This window comes from Lygodium microphyllum, chromosome 16 (genome assembly GCF_053477565.2).
Source record: "Lygodium microphyllum isolate KBCC chromosome 16, Lygodium_microphyllum_v1.1.10, whole genome shotgun sequence".
In the NCBI taxonomy this organism is placed as follows: domain Eukaryota; kingdom Viridiplantae; phylum Streptophyta; class Polypodiopsida; order Schizaeales; family Lygodiaceae; genus Lygodium; species Lygodium microphyllum.
This window is the reverse complement of record NC_141150.1, coordinates 146,118,166-146,125,665: the sequence shown is the minus strand read 5'-3', so window position 1 is coordinate 146,125,665 and position 7,500 is coordinate 146,118,166.

Sequence of the window (7,500 nt, the reverse complement as noted above, 5' to 3'; positions counted from 1 at the left end):
AAAATCCCCCCCCCCCCCAACACACACCACACCACACCACACCACACCTCCCCCCCCCTCCAAATTTTGCCCCCCCCCCCCCCCAAAAAATTGGCCCCCCCCCTCAACACACACCACCCCTCCCCCCCCTCCAAAATTCGCCCCCCCCCCCCCTCAAAAATCCCCCCCCACCTCAACACACACCACACCACACCACACCAACCCTCCCCTTCCCCCCTCCAAATTTCGCCTTCCCCTCAACACACACCACCCCACCCCTCCCCCCCCCCCAAAAATTCGCCCCCCCCGTCCAAATTTCGCCCCTTCCCCCCCCAAAAATTCCCCCCCCCCCCTCAACACACACCACACCACACCACCCCACACGACGCCTCCCCCCCCCTCAAAAATCCCCCCCCCCCCTCAACACACACCACACCACACCACCCCTCCCCCCCCCTCAAAAATCCCCCCCCTCAACACACACCACACCACCCCTCCCCTTCCCCCCCTCCGAATTTCGCCCGCCCCTCAACACACACCACCCCACCCCTCCCCCCCCCCCCGCCCCCAAAAAATTCGCCCCCCCCCCAACACACACCACCCCACCCCCCCCCCCCCCAAAAATTCGGCCACCCCCCTCAACACACACCACACCACACACCCCCTCCCCCCCTCCAAAATTTGCCCCCCCCCCCCCCCCCCCAAAAATTCGCGCCCCCCCCCCCCTCAATACACACCTCCCCACCCCCCCCCCCCCCTCAACAAACACCACACCACCCCTCCCCCCCCCTCAAAAATCCCCCCCCCCCCTCAACACACACCACACCACACCACCCCTCCCCCCCCCCCCCCCCCCCCAAAAAATCACCCCCCCGCCCCCCTCAACACACACCACCCCACCCCCCCCCCCCCACAACACACACCACACAACCCCTCCCCCCCCCTCAAAAATTCCCCGCCCCCCCCTCAACACACACCACACCACCCCTCCCCCCCCTCAAAAATCCCCCCCCCCCCTCAACACACACCACACCACACCACCCCTCCCCCCCCCCCCCCCCAAAAAATCCCCCCCCGCCCCCCTCAACACACACCACCCCACCCCCTCCCCCCCCACAACACACACCACACAACCCCTCCCCCCCCCTCAAAAATTCCCCGCCCCCCCCTCAACACACACCACACCACCCCTCCCCCCCCCTCAAAAATCCCCCCCCCCCTCAACACACACCACACCACACCACCCCTCCCCCCCCCCCCCAAAAAAATCCCCCCCCCGCCCCCCTCAACACACACCACCCCACCCCCCCCCCCACAACACACACCACACAACCCCTCCCCCCCCCCTCAAAAATTCCCCGCCCCCCCCTCAACACACACCACACCACCCCTCCCCCCCCCTCAAAAATCCCCCCCCCCCCCCTCCAAATTTTGCCCCCCCCCCCAAAAAATTGGCCCCCCCCCTCAACACACACCACACCACACCACCCCTCCCCCCCCCCTCCAAAATTCGCCCCCCCCCCCCCCCCCCCCCCCTCAACACACACCACCCCACCCCCCCCCTCAACACACACCACACCACCCCTCCCCCCCCCCTCAAAAATCCCCCCCCCCCTCAACACACACCACAACACCCCTCCCCCCCCGCCCCAAAAATTCGCCCCCCCCTCAACACACACCACACCACACCACCGCTCCCCCCCCCCCCCTCCAAAATTCGCCCCCCCCCCAAAAATTTCCCACCCCTCCCCCCTCAACACACACCACCCCACCCCCCCCCCCCAACACACACCACACCACCCCTCCCCCCCCCCCTCAACACACACCACACCACACCACCCCTCCCCCCCCCTCCAAAATTCGCCCCCCCCCCCCCCCCCTCAACACACACCACCCCACCCCCCCCCTCAACACACACCACACCACCCCTCCCCCCCAAAAAATTTGGCCACCCCCCTCAACACATACCACACCACACCACACCACCCCTCCCCCCCCCCCCCCCCAAAATTCGCCCCCCCCCCCTCAATACACACCTCCCCACCCTTCCCCCCCCCCCCGCCCCCAACACACACCACCCCTCCCCCCCCCCCAAAAATTCGCCCCCCCCCCCCCCCTCAATACACACCTCCCCACCCTTCCCCCCCCCCCTCAACACACACCACACCACACCACACCACCCCTCCCCTTCCCCCCCTCCAAATTTCGCCCCCCCCTCAACACACACCACCCCACCCCTCCCCCCCCCCCTCCAAATTTCGCCCCTTCTCCCCCCCAAAAATTCCCCCCCCCCCCCTCCCTCAACACACACCACACCACACCACCCCTCCCCCCCCCACCCCCCTCAACACACACCACCCCACACCACCCCTCCCCCCCCCAAAAATCCCCCCCCCCAACACACACCTCACCACCCCTCCCCCCCCCTCAAAAATTCCCCCCCCCCCCCCCCCTCAACACACAAAACACCACCCCTCCCCCCCCCCCCTCAAAACACACCACACCACACCACCCCTCCCCCCCCCCCCTCCAAATTTTGCCCCCCCCCCCCCCCCCCAAAAAAATTGGCCCCCCCCTCAACACACACCACACCACACCACCCCTCCCCCCCCCTCCAAAATTCGCCCCCCACCCCCCTCAACACACACCACCCCACACCTCCCCTCCCCCCCCCCAAAAATTTCCCCCCCCCCCCAACACACACCACCACATCCCCCCCCCCCCCTCAAAACACACCACACCACCCCTCCCCCCCCCTCAAAAATCCCCCCCCCCCCCCCCTCAACACACAAAACACCACCCCTCCCCCCCCCCCCCCTCAAAAATCCCCCCCCCCAACACACACCACACCACACCACCCCTCCCCCCCCCCCTCCAAATTTTGCCCCCCCCCCCAAAAAATTGGCCCCCCCCTCAACACACACCACCCCTCCCCCCCCCTCCAAAATTCGCCCCCCCCACCCCTCAAAAATCCCCCCCCCCCCCCTCAACACACACCACACCAACCCTCCCCTTCCCCCCTCCAAATTTCGCCTTCCCCTCAACACACACCACCCCACCCCTCCCCCCCCCCCCCCCCCGTCCAAATTTCGCCCCTTCCCCCCCCAAAAATTCGCCCCCCCCCTCAACACACACCACCCCACACCACGCCTCCCCCCCCTCAAAAATTCCCCCCCCCCCCTCAACACACACCACACCACACCACCCCTCCCCCTCCCTCAAAAATCCCCCCCCCTCAACACACACCACACCACCCGTCCCCTTCCCCCCCTCCGAATTTCGCCCCCCCCTCAACACACTCCACCCCACCCCTCCCCCCCCCCCGCCCCCAAAAAATTCGCCCCCCCCCCCCAACACACACCACCCCACCCCCCCCCCCCCCCCCCAAAATTCGGCCACCCCCCTCAACACACACCACACCACACACCCCCTCCCCCCCTCCAAAATTTCCCCCCCCCCCCCCCCCCCGCCCCCAACACAAACCACCCCTCCCACCCCCCCCCAAAAATTCGCGCCCCCCCCCCCCCTCAATACACACCTCCCCACCCCCCCCCCCCTCAACAAACACCACACCACCCCTCCCCGCCCCCTCAAAAATCCCCTCCCCCCCCCCCTCAACACACACCACACCACCCCTCCCCCCCCCCCCCAAAAATCCCCCCCCCCCCCCCCCCCAACACACACCACCCCAACCCCCCCCCCAACACACACCACACAACCGCTCCCCCCCCCTCAAAAATTCCCCGCGCCCCCCCCTCAACACACACCACACCACCCCGCCCCCCCCTCAACACACACCACACCACCCCTCCCCCCCCCCTCAACACACCCACACCACCCCACCTCTCCTCCAAAATTCTCCCCCCCCCCCCTCAACACACACCACACCACACCACCCCTCCCCCCCCCTCCAAAATTTGCCCCCCCACCCCCCGGCCCCAACACACACCACCCCTCCCCCCCCCTCCCAAAAATTCGCCCCCCCCCTCAATACACACCTCCCCACCCTTTCCCCCCCCCCCCTCAACACACACCACACCACCCCTCCCCCCCCCCCCCCCAAAAATCCCCCCCCCCCCCAACACACACCACCCCACCCCCCCCCCCAACACACACCACACAACCGCTCCCCCCCCTCAAAAATTCCCCGCCCCCCCCTCAACACACACCACACCACCCCGCCCCCCCCTCAACACACACCACACCACCCCTCCCCCCCCCCTCAACACACCCACACCACCCCACCTCTCCTCCAAAATTCTCCCCCCCCCCCTCAACACACACCACACCACACCACCCCTCCCCCCCCCTCCAAAATTTGCCCCCCACCCCCCGGCCCCAACACACACCACCCCTCCCCCCCCCCCCCAAAAATTCGCCCCCCCCCTCAATACACACCTCCCCACCCTTTCCCCCCCCCCCCTCAACACACACCACACCACCCCTCCCCCCCCTCTCAAAAATCCCCCCCCCCCCCCCTCAACACACACCACACCACCCCTCCCCTTCCCCCCCTCCAAATTTCGCCCACCCCTCAACACACATTACCCCACCCCTCCCCCCCCCCCCCAAAAATTCGCCCCCCCCCCCTCAACACACACCACCCCACACCACACCACCCCTCCCCCCCCCCAAAAAAATCCCCCCCCCCCCCGCCCTCAACACACACCACCCCCCCCCCCTCAACACACACCACACCACACCACCCCTCCCCCCCCCCCCCTCAAAAATCCCCCCCCCCCCTCAACACACACCACACCACACCACACCACACCACCCCTCCCCTTCCCCCCCTCGAAATTTCGCCCCCCCCTCAACACACACCACCCCACCCCTCCCCCCCCCCGCCCCAAAAATTCGCCCCCCCCTCCAAATTTCGCCCCTTCCCCCCTCGTCACTCCCCCACCCAACCCAACCCCGCGCCACCCCCATGACACGGCACACCCCCCCACCCCACCGCACCCCCCCACGACGCCCCCCCCCCCCCGCACCCCACCTCGAAAAACCCCGCTCCCTCCACGCCACACCACAAATGCCTCCGAAAACCCTGCTCGACCCACCCCACCCCGCGTCACCCCCCCACGACATGGCGCACCCCCCACCCCACCGCACCCCCCAACGACGCCGCCCCGCACCCCACCTCGAAAAACCCCGCTCCCTCCATACCACCCCACCACGCCTCCGAAAACCCCGCTCGACCCACCCCACCTCGCGTCAGCCCCCCACGACACGGCACACCCCCCACACCCCACCGCACCCCCCCACGACGCGGCGCATATCCCCCCCCCCCCCCCCCGCACCCCACCTCGAAAAACCCCGCTCGACCCACCCAACCCCGCGTCACTCCCTCAGGACACGGCGCACCCCCCCACCCCACCGCACCCCCCCACGACGCCCCCCCGCACCCCACCTCGAAAAACCCCGCTCGACCCACCCAACCCCGCGTCACCCCCCCACGACACGGCGCACCCCCCCACCCCACCGCACCCCCCCACGACGCCCCCCCCCGCACCCCACCTCGAAAAACCCCGCTCCATCCACGCCACACCACCACGCCTCCGAAAACCCCGCTCGACCCACCCCACCCCGCGTCTCCCCCCCACGACACGGCGCACCCCCCACCCCACCGCACCCCCCAACGACGACGCCCCGCACCCCACCTCGAAAAACCCCGCTCCCTCCATACCACCCCACCACTCCTCCGAAAACCCCGCTCGACCCACCCCACCTCGCGTCAGCCCCCCACGACACGGCACACCCCCCACACCCCACCGCACCCCCCCACGACGCGGCGCATATCCCCCCCCCCCCCCCCGCACCCCACCTCGAAAAACCCCGCTCGACCCACCCAACCCCGCGTCACTCCCTCAGGACACGGCGCACCCCCCCACCCCACCGCACCCCCCCACGACGCCCCCCCGCACCCCACCTCGAAAAACCCCGCTCGACCCACCCAACCCCGCGTCACCCCCCCACGACACGGCGCACCCCCCCACCCCACCGCACCCCCCCACGACGCCCCCCCCCGCACCCCACCTCGAAAAACCCCGCTCCATCCACGCCACACCACCACGCCTCCGAAAACCCCGCTCGACCCACCCCACCCCGCGTCTCCCCCCCACGACACGGCGCACCCCCCACCCCACCGCACCCCCCAACGACGACGCCCCGCACCCCACCTCGAAAAACCCCGCTCCCTCCATACCACCCCACCACTCCTCCGAAAACCCCGCTCGACCCACCCCACCTCGCGTCAGCCCCCCACGACACGGCACACCCCCCACACCCCACCGCACCCCCCCACGACGCGGCGCATATCCCCCCCCCCCGCACCCCACCTCGAAAAACCCCACTCGACCCACCCAACCCCGCGTCACTCCCCCAGGACACGGCGCACCCCCCCACGACGCGGCGCATATCCCCCCCCCCCCCCCCGCACCCCACCTCAAAAAACCCCGCTCGACCCACCCCACCCCGCGTCACCCCCCCACGACACGGCGCACCCCCCCACCCCACCGCACCCCCCCACGACGCCCCCCCCCGCACCCCACCTCGAAAAACCCCGCTCCCTCCACGCCACACCACCACGCCTCCGAAAACCCCGCTCGACCCACCCCACCCCGCGTCTCCCCCCCACGACACGGCGCACCCCCCCACGACGCCCCCCCGCACCCCACCTCGGAAAACCGCGCTCCCTCCACAGCACCCCACCTCTCCTCCAAAAACCCCGCTCGACCACCCCCACCCCGCGTCACCCCCCAGGACGCCCCCCCGCACCCCACCTCGAAAAACCCCGCTCCCTCCACAGCACCCCACCTCTCCTCCAAAAACCCCGCTTGACCACCCCAACCCCGCGTCACTCCCCCACGACACGGCGCACCCCCCCACGACACGGCGCACCCCCCCACGACGCCCCCCCGCACCCCACCTCGGAAAACCGCGCTCCCTCCACAGCACCCCACCTCTCCTCCAAAAACCCCGCTCGACCACCCCCACCCCGCGTCACCCCCCAGGACGCCCCCCCGCACCCCACCTCGAAAAACCCCGCTCCCTCCACAGCACCCCACCTCTCCTCCAAAAACCCCGCTCGACCCACCCCACCCCGCTCGACCCACCCCACCCCGCGTCACCCCCCCCACGACACGGCGCACCCCCGCACCCCACCTCGAAAAACCCCGCTCCCTCCACAGCACCCCGCCACGCCTCCGAAAACCCCGCTCGACCCACCCCACCCCGCGTCACCCCCCACGACACGGCGCACCCCCCCACCCCACCGCACCCCCCCACGACGCCCCCCCGCACCCCACCTCGAAAAACCGCGCTCCCTCCACAGCACCCCACCTCTCCTCCAAAAACCCCGCTCGACCACCCCCACCCCGCGTCACCCCCCAGGACGCCCCCCCGCACCCCACCTCGAAAAACCCCGCTCCCTCCACAGCACCCCACCTCTCCTCCAAAAACCCCGCTTGACCACCCCAACCCCGCGTCACTCCCCCACGACACGGCGCACCCCCCCACCCC